Raw genomic sequence first — 15,553 nt, forward strand, 5'->3', positions numbered from 1 at the left:
TGTTGAAGAAGAAACAATAAAATAGCCTAAAATTAACTATATATATCTATAAATGTCAATGGAATAATAGCTTATTATATTATAGATCAACTCTTCTAAGAAGACATTTTGAAACATCAAAAGTCCATAGGTGGATTGGATCCAGTAGTTTAAACTTTAAGTTACAATTATATCTATAATATATACTAACTTCACAAAAATTCCATTCAGAAACATTGTCTAGTTATACTGGTACAATTACATTTATTACCAATATGATCCCTTGCCTGAGACATCAAGTTTACACAGTAATTTTATTCAAAGCTAGGGCCAGAAATCAAGTTTCTAGATAATCAATAGCAATTTCAAATTTATGTTTAATAAATGTTTTTAAAATATGGAAGGAAGGAAGGAAGGAAGGAAGGAAGGAAGGAAGGAAGGAAGGAAGGAAGGAGAGCGGGAGGGAGGGAAGTGGGGAAAGAGATGGGAAGGGAGGAAGAGAAAAAACGAAAAATTAAGGGAAGGAGAGGAAGTAGGAATGGATTGATTTTTCTTGAGGAATTGTGTTTAAACAAACACTAGAGCTCTGTTGTTAGAGAAGTACCATCTGCATACTAAAGCCATTTCCTGTCCTGTGAATCTTAGTTAATTTAACTAAGCTTCTTAGTTTCCTTATATATGGAAGTAAATATTTTTTCCTATGTACAGCCTTATAAAAATGTAAGAATGATTAAACAATACCCCTTTAACATATTTTGCAACATATTTTGACAAACAAGTAGGCACTGTTGTTATTGTAGATTTTTTTCTTTAGATGTTCCATTTTGATGGTTTTCTGAGAGTTTTCTTAACTATAGCCGGTCATTCTTTTGATGGCTCGAGGTGTGGAGGACTTATTAACCAGTGCTCAGGACCTAATCTTAGGGTTACTGAACCAAGAAGACTGGGAAGTTCTAGTGTCAATCAAGATTGTGGAGTTCCTGAAACTCTGCAGTAGTGGGTATCACCAGTGCAACCCCTGCCACCGCAGGGAGCATTGCATTTTGATCTGACACAATCTCTGTCGCTTGACAAAAATGGGAATGTTTGTATTGTATCTACCGAGATGATTTGTTTCCACCTGACATTTAAAAATATAGCGTATAGGAGTCAGGAGATAGTTCAATTGCCTAGCAGATTCTTTCCATGCAGAAGGCTCTGGTTAGATTCCTGACACCACAGTTCCCCAGAGTACTTTCTCTGGGTTTGCTCCCTGCTACTGTAATACCTCCCAAAAATTGAAAATAGCTCTTCTTGGATTGTATTTCAGGTTTTAGAGTATTGACTGAAATCATAAGACTAAACTAATGTTTAGTTTATACACAAATTTTTACAGCAAATCAATAACAATAATCAAAATGAAACAAACCTCAGACAGTCTTCTTGCCTTATCATTGGGCCTGGAGAGCATGTGCTGATTGCTACAAACTGCTCTCAGATAGGAGGATGTCATCCTTGTTCTGGTAACAAGCTTTAAAAGGATAACTCATGTGCAACTGGAGGCTGGAAGATGGAGCCACTCAAAAATGATTCCTCCTTCATTTGTTTCCTATTTATTCCCTAACCAACACCAGGGAGCTAAGAAGTACATAATTACTGTAACACTGTAGCACAGTCCTCCCTTTGTTCATTGATTTGCTTGACCTGGACCAGTAATGTCTCCATTGTGAGACATGTTGTTACTGTGTTTGGCATATAGAATATGCCACTGGGAGCTTGCCAGGCTCTGTCATGCAGGCGAATACTCTTGGTAGTTTACCTGCTCTCCAAGAGGCATGGAGGAATGGAACCCAGGTTGACTGAGAGCGAGGCAAACGCCCTACCAGCTGTGCTATCGCTCAAGCCCAGGTTGGCCATATTCATAATTACATTGAAGAAAACATAGAAAACTCCAAAACCTAGACCTCAAAGGAGTTTTCAATGTTACAATGTCATTGACAAAAGTTATAGAATCAAAATTAAACAAATGAGACTATAAGAAAATTTAAAAAAAAAACTTCTGTATAGCAAAAGAAGCATGACTAAAAATAAATGACAGCTAACTGGGAGAAAAGATTTGTACTCAACAGATCAGATAAAAGATTGATATTCAGGATCTCTAACGTACTTACAAAGATCAATCAAAAAAGAATCTAAAAGCCCCATCAATATACGGGGAGAGTAAATGAACAGACACTTCTCTGAAGAAGACCAAGGGATGACAAAAGGCCTAAGAAAAAATGCTCATCATCTCTTATTATTAGGGAAACCAAAATCAAGAAAATACTGAGTATCATTTTACACCAATGAGAAAAGGCACATATCAAAAATAATGGGAACAATCAATCTCTGTTGGTGAGGATATGGTGAAAAAGAAACTCATTTACTGCTGGTTTGACCCCTATGGAAAACAGTATGGAGAGTACTCAGTAAACTCAGGATTGAGCTACCATATGACCCAAAAATTACACTTTTGGAAATCTATCCCCAGGGTAGAAAAACTTCAGTCAACAGAAAACTATTATTCTTTGCAGCACTTTGTACATTAGCAAATATTTAGAATCAACCTAGATGTCCAACCACAGACCAATGGATCATGAAGATGTGGTATATACACAAAATCAGGTGTGTATATCACATAGCTGTAAGTAATGATGAAATCATCTGATGTGCAGCAATGCTGTCCCGTGCCTGACTGTCCTCGCCGGGGCCCCTTGGAGGGGAGCGGGTTGAGCTTTCCTCCCCACCCCGACCAGGGCTCCGGCAGCCAAAGACCTCCAGGACCAGCCACCACCATGCTGAGACCACTCTCCGCACACAGGAAGGTACTGGCAGAGGGACAAAGCTATGCGGGTTCTGGGGCTGAGATCTCCAAGCCTACTCGGATTGGGGCCGAGCATCCTCCACTCAGATCCTCCAAATTCCAGTAGGCGGGAGTCACACCCACCAACTGACCCCCTGGCGCCGTGTAATCCCATCAACGGCCAAGACTCAGAGACTATAAAATCCAGATCCCGGACAAGAGCAGTGCAGTCTCTGCCCCTGCGCCTCGGTGTTCCTTCCCGGAGTCCCTTGGAGGGGAGCGGGTTGAGCTTTCCTCCCCACCCCGACCAGGGCTCCGGCAGCCAAAGACCTCCAGGACCAGCCACCACCATGCTGAGACCACTCTCTGCACACAGGAAGGTACTGGCAGAGGGACAAAGCCATGCGGGTTCTGGGGCTGAGATCTCCAAGCCTACTCGGATTGGGGCCGAGCATCCTCCACTCAGATCCTCCAAATTCCAGTAGGCGGGAGTCACACCCACCAACTGACCCCCTGGCACCATGTAATCCCATCAACGGCCAAGACTCAGAGACTATAAAAACCAGCTCCCAGAACCGCGCGGCCGCGCAACATCTTATTATGACATCTTATTATCTCATTCCTACTTTGGACAAACTGGCAGGCTACCAAATGTAGCCTGCCTGGCAGGCTACCAAATGTAGCCTGCCCACAGGGCAGAGTCTGGCAAGCTCCCCGTGGTGTACCCAATATGCCAAATACCAGTAACAATGATGGGTCTCATTCTCCTAAAGAGCCTTGAATATAATCTCAGGGCTAGAATGAAGGAGATATTACTGGGGCCTGCTCGAGGCAATAGATGAATAACAGGATGATTTGTGATTTTGTGATTTGTGCAGCAATGCGTATGGAAATAGAAGATATCATGGTAAATGAAATTAACTCAAAGAAGAATAAAGAAAAAATGACATCACTTACATGTGGTATTTAGAACAGATGGACGAGGGAAAGAAATGTATTAAAGGGGTGGTGATGTGGGAGGGGAGGATGACCAGATCTACCTGATCCTCAGAGTATTGGGAAGAGTAGGAAAGAATGAAACTGATGGGTAAAAGAGACAGATGAGAAGAAATGGGGGGCAGGTCAGTGGATTCAGGTACAGAGGTAGTGTTAAGGAGTGCCAATTATCCAAACCACAAAATCAACAACAGCAATCAAGAGCCCAAAATTTTAAGAACTAAACTTAGAGAAGTGCCTGTCAAGAGTCAGGTCAGAAGGGAGTAAGGGAGGGATCTGGGAGGGAACTGGGAACACTTGGGGAAGAAAGTTGACACTGGTGGTGGGACAGGTATTGCAAGATTGTATGTCTAAAACTTAACTGTAAATCATGGTGCTTTAATAAGAAAGTGTAAATTGAAAAAAAATTTGAAAAAGTACACAATTAATAACAGATGACATCTTTACACTTTAAGACAATAAAATAATATTCATATTGTTTTGTGTAAAAATGAAAATATTGAATTAGTTACCTTATACCTGCAGATACACACAAACATAAGAAAACCAACATAAATTTTCCACCTGGATTAATTTTTATAAGATCAGAATCCTAAGGCCTGTAAATATAAATTTGTAAGGCTAGGTTTCCAATTTGGTTAAGAAAACTTATTCTGTTTCATCAGAATTTTAAATCCCATATTAGAATACTCATGATAAATGTGAGAGGCACTGACAATTTATGTTGAGAGGTAACACAAGGAAGCTTATTTTAATCACCAGTAAGCAGCATCAGCTATTCTTTGAGTAATAACCATCCTTCTTCCCAGATTTAACACGTAGAGTAAAATCTAATTTCATTTTCATCCCTAACTCTATTTCTATTTCCTATCTATGCTAAAGAGTGCAGCTTTCTGCTCTGTAATTTTTGATCATATTGGCTCCAATCACTATATAATTTTGCCTGCAATATTCACTGTGAATCATTTATTCTTTTTAAAATTAAATTTTGACTCCAAAACCATCAGAGTGTGTGTTTTTCTTTTCAGAGCTCATGTGTCCTCATATATGATTATATTTGCATCTATGCCCATGTATGTGTATGTGTATATATTTGCTCTATAAATGCTCTTTCAAATAACTTTACACTGCTCTGTTTTGTTCTATTATAATGCTCATGCAAATATTCTAGACAAAAGAAATAGGAAAAACTATGATGCATTGAATAAGGGCTTACATGTTTTACATGGCAGCAAAAATGATAGAAATAAGGCAGAAAGCAGTCAGCTTATAAATTCAGATAGAGTGATACTGTAATTGCTAATATTAACTTGAATAAGAGTTGGCCATGAGTTTGGTTTTTGCTCCTTTCATGTAATGTTTTCCTGATTGTCCTATTATTTAGTATCTTTTTAAATGCATCATATACTGATTCTGCACTCATTAACTATTAGCTACTTTTAAGTAATCATTTATCAATTGACCTAATAAGATTTATCAGTTATCATAACAGTAAACATCATTCTCATACATTATGTTAAACATTCAGCTGCTACAGATGGTTATTTTAATTTTCAGTTTAAAATTTTTGTCACTTCTGTATAATTTTATACATAGTTAATTGTACACTTTTAGAATTTTTTAGTGGAAAGACAATTGCCCACTTTCCACTCTCAGGGAGATTAGATGACATCTTATGTAACTTTTCATTCTTGAGTCCCCTTATATATAAATACATTATTTAGTCAATGATTTCACACTATTTGGTCCATTTTATTTATATCAGATTTTCTCCATTTTTCTATTTGTTTTCCACTGTTCCGCAGAAAAATGTGCTCTTTTAATTTGTGTCTCTGAAAGACACATTTGTGCACTGTATCAATTGAATCATCTTGGTTTTTGGTTAACTGTTGCTCAGACTATAAAATATAGCAGCAGAAATTTAGTGAAAAGAATATAAAGATAAGTAGTTAAGATATTATAAAGCTCAATTCTTCACCATCTTTGAGTCATCAGGTAGAGATCTCTCTTAGGAAGTTCTTGTATAAAAAATAGATAAGTAAATAAATAAAATAAAGTTCTTGTATGAACTTTTCAAAAAACTTTTAGTTTTCTGCTAAAAAATTACAGGGTGCTTCACCTTACCTAATTCACATTTATTAATGCTGCCAATACCTTTGTAAAAAATTAGTATTAATATCACATAAATCACTTGTTTTGAATATTCATTTGTTTTTTTCCCTTGATGGTAACTGGGTTGAATTACTTTCTCTCTAATTTTTTTTCCTCAAAGTCATTTTTATAGAACTTGAATTTTATAAAACATAATTTTTATGTAAATTACGATTTTGTTTTCCTGTTTGTGATGTTAAAAATAAAATATTTTCTACATTATGATTTTAGATTAATACAAAGTGTAATAGAAATAGTGAGTAGTAGAAATCATTTTAAAAATGTTTTTAAGCTTATTAGACAAAAGAAGTCTTGATGACTTCCTAAAGAACAGAAATATTTAGTGTTTTAATTCTGATCATCATTAAATTTCACTTAGTATATGTTTTTTAAAGTTTTTAAAAGTTTGTGACCCATACAATATTACTGTAAACCAAGCTTTCCATCTCAATTATAAATTTCTGATGTAGCATCCTTCCACTTCCTAATATTTTTTCATGTTACTAAATTCAGAGAAATTTTATTGTTCACAAATATAGATTATTTTCCCTTAACAACATTTAAGAATCCTTGGGTCAAAAATTAATAATTAGGAAAAATATAAAACTATCTACATGAAATGGACAATATATTATAGTTATTTAAATATTATTAGTAAGAAGTTATGAAGCAAAATAAACTTATTTTAAATCTCAGGAAGATAAGAGTAAAATATGGTACATCAGCTAAAAATAAATGAGAGCTGGAGAAATTTATTTATTATTTATTTATTCTGATCTTTCGGTTTAAAATGAATTCTATTAGTATATGCCTCTTCTTATACATAATTCCCAAATTAATAATAATCATCATCACTTTGTCAACAATAAATTCTATTACTTAAGAAATTGCATAGATATTTGAGTTCAACAAATTAAACAATTTACTATAGGGAAGTCAACTATGAATAAAACCCAAAACAGCAAAAAATAGCATTTTTATCTTCAGACTAATTTAATACCGAGAACATTCAGAAACATAATGAATGTTCTGACTTTACCCCAAACTGATTTGATTTTTTTTAATACAGATGCTATGTTAGTGATTTCAGTGTTACCATAAATCCAACTTATTTTTTTAAGTTCAGGTTTTAGAAATGGTATAAAGAAAATGTCCAGCATAAATAGACAATAAAACTTTGTTTAGGTGGTTTGAGACATCTTTGTAACTCTCAGAAAGGCTTTCAGTGTTTGAATGTGTTGAAGGGTTAAAGAGGAAATGTCTGAATTGGAGCTTAAATGTGAAGAATAAAATGAGATTAAAGAAAGTCTATATTGCTTTTTGTAGCCTTAATCTCCCTATAAAAGCTAACATCTGAAGAGTAATCTATAGAGTATTATTATGTCAAACATCTCTATTAATAAAAAATGGAAAATAGGTGAAATATTTGCAGGTTTCATGGAACGTAAATATATGTGTTAGGGATAAAAAAAAATTAATGTTTGCTGACTTGCTTGTTGTTAGTATCTGTCAGTCAAAATGTATGAATTTTAAAAACAGAGAAAAAGCCTGCAACTCCAAACAGATTAGACACAGTGCACTAAGAAGATGGATAGAATTGTTCACGTAGCAAATACTATTCTCCCTTTCTCACTAAGAATAAGCAGAGCAGCATTTGTGGAAACTTAACTAAGCAGAAACTTGCAGTGTCTGCTCAGTACTGCCGACCTGCCAGCTGGAAAGAGCACTGAGTTTAAAGGGTTTAAGCTCTCAAAGAAGCCAAGACTTGGCTGAGCATCTTAGGCTCAGCATATTGTGAGGCATATGAACACTCTCATCAAAACTGGCAGGGTAAAAAGCAAGAAAATTGAAAATCTAAACACAGTAGTTAAAATTCAGACCATTGTAAGTGTTGTGTTTTCTCTAAAGTATTTGTTTATAACCGATGCTCTTGAATAAGGAAAGACAAAAGGATTTCCTTTTGGGACAAAGAACATTGTACCTTTATGTTGCTCTACTATTCAAGTACACAGAACAAAATAAGTTAATTCAAAGAATATATAAATATATATATAGACATATTTTATTGTTAAGTAAGGTGTCACTTTAATTGTACTGTAGTGTTTTTTACTGTCCCTAGAAATTGAATTATATCATTGTCAACTTTTAAATGACTAATTTAAACAAAGGTTTTTTAAAAATTAACATGTTAAGTCTCTTCCATTCTCATAAAGATATTTCAAAACTTGGTTTTCAAACGAGTATGTGTAATAACTTAAAAGTAATGATAGTGGTATCGCTACTTTATTATTCTTTATTAGAATGGAACAAAATTACCTGAGTTGCAGTAGACTTAAAATACTAATTGGAAAAAAAATCAATTCATGCTAACATTCTGCTTCTGTGTCTACCATCTAAAAATAGCACAATGCTCCTCACACATGGGAATGTAAAGTCATGTTGCCAATGACATCTTCAGATGACATGATTCTGATTTATTGCATCAATACAGAAAACAATACTAACTATAGCCAAAGTTCACCACTCATGGGCACCTCACAGGCTGGTCCTTTAGGGCAGATGTTGTCCACATACTTGCTATCAGTATTTCTCCTGATGTCACCTAAATTGTTGAGCTACAGGTGGAGAAATCAAGACTTATTGGTCATTGTTGAAATATTTTTGAAAGATATATGATTGAAGCATACCGTAAAGCTATAATAAAAAAATCTCTTTCATGTCCATTAGATTTACATTGCTAGAGTAAATTTGAGGTACAGATTTTAGTCAAAAACGTGCTTTCTTCAAGTAAATAAGGGATGCGACAATCAACTATATATATACATGTATATGTATGTATAAATATATATAATTATTTAGTAACACCAAATAATTTTAAAACATATATGGATATTAGCTATGTCTATATATAATAGAATTATAGTAAAATTTTTATTACAAAACTATTTCATATGTTGACTGTATCTACTATTAGGTAGTTTTGTCTTTTATCCTTTGATAGTCTTTTTAGTTCTGTACTACATTTAACAAGAATTTCAAAACATAATTTTTCTAAAATATCATAGTATAATACTATATAAAATTTCTGCCCAGCATAAATTATATTAACTACACTGGTAAGGTAGAAAACAAAACTATTTCGAAGTAATTCTTTACTGCTAACACAAATCCAACTGAAAAGTAAGAGAAGGTATATATTTTTTATCACATTCTATTTTAAATGACTCCTCTATTTGGGAAATATAATAGCCTTTCCTAGGAAACAGGTTTTCTTTCCAATATACTCTTTTACAAAATCTTCACAGCTGAGCTGTTTCACTGTGCCAAATTGAAGTTTTTATAAATTGTTTATGGATGTCAAAGTTCCCTAATAGTTCAGTTGGATTGTTTACTCTCTAAGCAATAGTAAGTAGGCAATAGAAAATATGTCAATGTTAAGAGGTTGATCTGCCAAGTTTTAATGTCAAGGCTCAAGCAGAGGATGCTGAGTTTGGTGGGTAAGCAAGCTGTCTGTACATGAAAATATTTGGTTTGCGGGCAGTGACCTAAGGTGTTTGACACGACATGTTCTTCCTCAACATACATCTAGTCTTATGTCAGAATATATAATCCTCAAAAATGAAAAAATAAATAAATAAAAATACTTATTCACAAAATAATTACAGGTTGACTGAAATAAAGTTTTAATAAAAATGAAAGAGAGAGAATATATATTCTCACCTCAAGTCAACCAGCAGAATTCTATTTTCCTTTGAACAGGAGAACTCAAGGCAAGAAGTGTCAAAAATATCAACGAGAGTTTGATTTTAATGAAACTATGACTAGAAATAATTCTGGTTGCTTCTTTACATAGGGTAGTTGCTTCTTTTAGTCATAAGGAATAAAATACATTTTAGTACGTTGATTTTACTTTTTTTTCTTCGTCTGGGACAGGGTTGGGGCCAAGGGCTTTGGGACACACCAAACTGTGCTCAGGGCTTATTCCTGTCAGATCTTCAGGGATCCCTCCTGAGTCTGTGCTCAGGGAATCAAATGTAGGGCCCAGGAGAGAACCCATGACAGCTGCATGCAAGTCAAGCATCTTACGGACTATGCTAGCTTTCCATCCCAGATCTACCTGTCACAAACAAACAAACAAACAAACAAACACATTTATCAAATAAAAGCAACTTCCCCAAGTTAAGAGGAATGCCATGGACTGTAAAACTGAAGGGATTTCTCTGTGGTTTAAAAGGGCTGTCTTACTTGGCTATAAATCTTGCTCACAGGATTCCTAATCTTCCTTACCTGGATGGAATGATGTCATACTACTGAATAAAAGTTTAAAAAACAAATTAAGACAGAGAATCTTTCCCATTATGCACAATTTGTGGTGACATTTATTAGTAGCAAGGGTGTGGTAATGCACTATAAGAACTCTACATACTTTTGTTCTAGGCCACCATTCAGATGTCAACAAATAATGCAGAATGAATGGTATATTATAGCAGCCAGAGTTAGTGTTAGATGTATTTGTAAGACATGCACAGAGAGCTTTGCAGCTGGCAAAAATACTTCTGTGTATCCCTAAGTGGATTATTGGATAGATGTGGATAGATGTTGCCTCTGAGTGATTTATAACAGCAACAGTAAGAGTAACAGTAACAAGTTTATACATGTTCATGCCACTGGTCTGGACAGTATCCTATTTGTGCTTGTATATAATAAATTACTCTGTGATAGGAAGCAGAATATAGAATTATCCTGTAGGCTAAAATGAAGTTCCTCAAAATTCAAATCTTTTAAAAATTAAGAATTCATGAGCCACAAGATTGTTAAATTGAACTTTATAATAACTCAAGCTGAATTTCCTATAATCCCAAATAAAATACAATATTTGACACCAGTCACGTGCTGGGTTGTATTACTATTAATTTTCTGATTATTTGTTTCATATTAGATCATAGAAATAATATCTAGGCAGTACTTAAACTAATTTTCACAAAAACAACTAAATTCTTTACTAATTTGGCTAATTTAATTAACACAAATTTAATTTTTCTTTTGAGGAGAAAGCATCAGAGATACAAGACTACTCATTCCAAACAAGATATATCTTTTTCTGTTTTTTGTTTTTTGTTTTTTGCTTTTTGGGTCACACTTGGCAATGCACAGAGTTTACTCCTGACTCTACACTCAGGAATTACTCCTGGCGGTGCTCAGGGGACCATCTGGAATGCTGGGAATAGAACCCAGGTTGGCCGTGTGCAATGCAAACGATCTACCCACTGTGCTATAGCTCCAGCCCCTGAAACAAAATATATCTTGTCCTGTATAGTGAGCCACACTTTTATCACACATATATTGGCATACCCCCATGAATCATGTAAAGGAAATAGCAGAATTTTAAAAACAGAACTTGAAGTATGTTATAACTGATAAACTAAAAAAAGTTTATACCAAACACAAAACTGATGTGTAGTAAAGAAAATAATTATAGGAATTCAGAAATCCAAACATATTCAATCAATGGAATAATTCTTATTTTTAAAAAGTTCCAACATCTGCTCCTTTATTGTTCTTTTAAAAAATCACTCATGATTTAATCTAAAAACTATCTTTTCCCAAGTTATTACTCATGAAATCCTCAGTTCTCTTCAGAAACATAACTTGGATTACAAGGTATTATCTTCTGGAAAAATAATAAAAGTTACTTGCCACAAATAGAAGTTCATATTAAAGGACTTCTCATTAAGTCTGGAGTGAGTATAGCTAGCTGGTAAGGCTCTTGTCTTGCATGCTGCAGACCCAAGGTCCATCACAAGCATTTGATGTGGTTTCTCAAGCTGCCAGGAGTGACATTTGAATGTATTTCACTACTGACTCTAGTTAAGAATTCCCTCTGAATCGGCCAGAGAATTGTACATCATGCAAGGCTGCCTTGCATGCAGTCGACCTAGGTTGGATTCCTGGCAGAGGATATGGTCTTAGGAGCACTGCCAGGAGTAATTCTTGAACACAGATCCGGGAGTAATCCCTGAGCACTTTCAGGTGTGGTCCCAATACAAAACAAACAAACAAACAAATTTCTTTCTTTCTTCTTTTTTTTTTTTTGCTTTTTGGGTCACGCCCGGCGATGCACAGGGGTTACTCCTGGCTCTGCACTCAGGAATCATCCCTGGCGGTGCTCAGGGGACCATATGGGATGCTGGGAATCGAACCTGGGTTGGCCACATGCAAGGCAAACGCCCTACCCGCTGTGCTATTGCTCCAAATAAATTTCTTTTGTAAATTAATCGCTAGGTTAAAATTTAGTTAAGAATTTCTAATATTTGTGCAAACTATATTTTGACAAATGACCAGTGAATTTTGTAGATTTTTTTGTGCAGAAAGACCAAACCTCATTAAAAATAAACATTACTTGTTATATTTATAAATATAAACATAAGTTGTTAAATATAAACATATATAACATTATAAATATTATATTTACATATCATGTGTATATTATATTGTCCTAACATGCCAATCTATTCACATATGCATTTAATTTACAGATTTGTTTATGTTTTTATCGTAATGGCAACAAATCAAACATGTTAGTTAAAAATGGAAAATAAGGCAATTATCCGACCAGTAAACAGACTTTTTTTGTGTGTGTGTACTTCTTTTGGATATCACTGAAACTGAGGAATAAATATATATTGCCAACCTTAGCTCTTCTTTTTCCTTAGGCATCGGACCAATAATTCTCATTAAATCCAATCATTCTTTAGCTGATATCTGTTTCCCTTCATTTCCAACTCAGTGATTAAATGTTTCTTTTCTGAGTTACTACAATAATATTAAATTTGTACTTTCTTTCTTTTCATCCTTTGATCACTTGATAAGCCACTTATTTAAATTTCCTAAAATACTACACAGCTAATCTGCTAAAAATACTTTATATAACCTATTGTGAGTGTTCATTTATGTCAATTTTTAAGCCATCAAATCACAATAATTTTCTGCTTCTGACAAGTTTTGATTTGTGATATTACCAATTTTTTTATAATATCTGCTTTGTTTCCTTTGAGTTATTGTGCTAAAAAATATATTTCTAAATACTACCAAGAGTATCCCGCCCACACAGCAGAGCCTGGCAAGCTCCCCGTGGCATATTTGATATGCCAAAAACAGTATCAAGTCTCACAATATCAACCATATCCACATGATAACCAAGCTCATTGAGATTTCTTAGGAGTTCAAGATGCCGCTCTGTCTAACATTCATTGATTTAAAGAAAGCCTTTAATTCTTTTGAGACAGAAGCAGTTATTGAAGCCCTAGCCAATCAGGCATTCAAACTCAATACATCAGGATCCTCCGTGAGCTATATTACGGATTCACTACCAGGATCTCACCATTCTACAAAGAAGTGATCATCCATGTCAAGAGAGGGGCACAGTAGGGTGATACCATTTAAGCAAAACTCTTCAGTGCCACCCTCGAGAATGTCATGCCTTGACTGGAATGGGAAGGAATGGGAGTGAAATTAGACAGTTGACAACTACACCACCTCCGCTTTGCTGATGACATTGTTCTAATAACACCAAACATTAGCCAAGTGGCACAGATGCTGGCCGACTTCAACCATGAGTGTGGAAAGGTCGGACTACAGCTGAATCTCACGAAGACAATGTTTATGTGAAACAGTCTCATTCCTGACGTTCCATTCACTCTCAACGGGATGACCATCTCCGAATTCAACAGTTATGTGTACCTAGGTCGAGAAGTCAGCATGACTAATGACCTGGCACCTGAGTTGCGCAGGAGGAAAGGAGCGTCCTGGAATGCCTTCAAGAGCATATAAGAAATAGCTAAGAGGACGAAGAGCATATAAGAAATAGCTAAGAGGACGAAGAACCTCCAGTTCCAGGCACATCTCTTCGATTCCATTGTTCTTCCTGCATTAACATACACCTCAGAGACCTGAGTCCTATGAAAACAGGATGAGAATGCTATTTGGGTTTCCCAAAGAGGAATCAAAAGAGCTATGCTGGAGTATCACGTTTCACTCAAATAAGAGAAAGAATCCAGAGTTCTGACCCCTGTCGACAGTCAAGAATCAGGGACGCTGTCTCATTTGCCAAGGCTCGAAAATGACATGGGCTGGACACGTAATGAGATTTGGAGATGACCGCTGGACTAGAGCCATTACCGACTGGATTCCAGGAGACGTCAAAAGAACTCATGACTGCCAACCTACCAGATGGTCAGACTTCTTCGTCAAGACCCTGAACGATCAGTTTGAGGCTGTTTGTGTTCCTAGAATGAAGAGACCCCATTGGGCTACACTAGCACGCAACAGGGACAAATGGAGACATTACTGGCGCCAGCTCAAGCAAATTGGTGATTAAATGGAAGTCAAGTGATCAAGTGATCAAACCAATATGTAACATGAAAATATGTTTTCTGAATTGGTATGGTGTTGGAATTATGTGTATGAGAAACCATTATTTTAGCACTGTAAACTACAAACTCTCAATAAAAAGTTTTCTTTCTAAAAGAAAAAAAGGGGTCTAGAGACTGAGGGAGGATGTTGGCATTCGAATGATTGTTCTGCAATATCATTGTATTCTCTAAACATGAGTTATAGATCATCACTGTTGCACACCATGGCACCTAAATAAATAACTTAAAACCAGCATATTCTTGACAATTCATTTCCTATTTTATCCTTACCGTCATTCTAAAACTTATTCTCATCAAGCTCAGAAACTGATCTAGTAAATAGATATTTAAGTGGGGTCTTATTGAAATTCAAATTGATTGAAAAAAAGTTAGTTTTGAGGAAAAGTATCATTCCCCAATTGCATGGCTCCCAAATTTACCAGGTTTTGCCCAACTCAAGCCCTAAACCAGTTTCATATATTTGGGGCATGAGATATGGTACAGTGAATAAGGTGCTTGGCTTACACACAGCTGACTTGAGTATTGATCCCTGAAACTTCCTATGGTCTCCTGAACATATTAGTTGCTGTGTGTTCAAAAATATGGGTGCACACCACACGTGTTCAGTGACCATGAGCTGCTTCCCCACCCCAGATGGCCGCTGCCAAGGGACACATGAAGGAGGGAACAGGGTCACCAGGCTGTTGATGATCAGTCACTGTTTTTTCCAATCTCTGTCTCCATACCAGACTCACACTCCTCTTATCCTAGTCTCACACACCACCCATCCAGTTTCACTCTTTTCATCCAGTTTCGCCCTCTCCATTCAGTTTCACTCTGTCCTCCATTCCACTCCCAGTACTCAAAGGTTGGGGTAAGCAATTACACATAGGTGAGGTAGCACAATCAACATATGAAAAGTCCTTCCTTCTGAGGAAGCTTCTAGGACAAAATAGCATTCTGCTAGAAAATTCAATCCACTAAGGGCACAATTCCATCTAAAGTATATTATGTTCCCCTTCCCTTAGCCAGTAATCATTTAAACAGTCATCTTAAATTTACTTCTTAATAATATTTCTAGTCATTTTTTATGGACACCGTAAAAGATATCTCTGTTACTGCCCTCCCATTTTTCATCAATTTGCTTGAGTGGGCCCAGTAACATCTGCGTTATGAGACTTGTTATTGTGTTTGG

Source organism: Sorex fumeus, unplaced genomic scaffold, assembly GCF_029834395.1.
Source record: "Sorex fumeus unplaced genomic scaffold, SorFum_2.1 ptg000054l, whole genome shotgun sequence".
Classification (NCBI taxonomy): Eukaryota; Metazoa; Chordata; class Mammalia; order Eulipotyphla; family Soricidae; genus Sorex; species Sorex fumeus.